The following is a 272-nucleotide window of genomic DNA, read 5'->3' as shown; positions in this document are numbered from 1 at the left end:
TGTTTTGAGTCCTGGTTGCTTCTTGTGGTTGCCTAGGCACTCCGCAGAGTCCCGTTTCCGTGGTAACAGCGCTTCACATGGTGGTGCGTTCAGGTAGAAGCTGAAATATCGGAAGTTAGACGGGAAAAAAACAGCAATAACTGTAACAATTTACAAAAGGTTTTTAAGGCCACCATAAAAAAACGAAATGATAAAAACAAACAGTAAAAGAACATATAGACTCCCAGCTACGTATAAAGCTAAAATAGCAACAAACAAAATTGCTATTGCAT

The sequence above is a fragment of the Sebastes fasciatus genome, chromosome 2 (genome assembly GCF_043250625.1).
Source record: "Sebastes fasciatus isolate fSebFas1 chromosome 2, fSebFas1.pri, whole genome shotgun sequence".
Classification (NCBI taxonomy): domain Eukaryota; kingdom Metazoa; phylum Chordata; class Actinopteri; order Perciformes; family Sebastidae; genus Sebastes; species Sebastes fasciatus.
The sequence above is the reverse complement of the archived record's forward strand: the minus strand, read 5'-3'. Positions refer to the sequence as shown.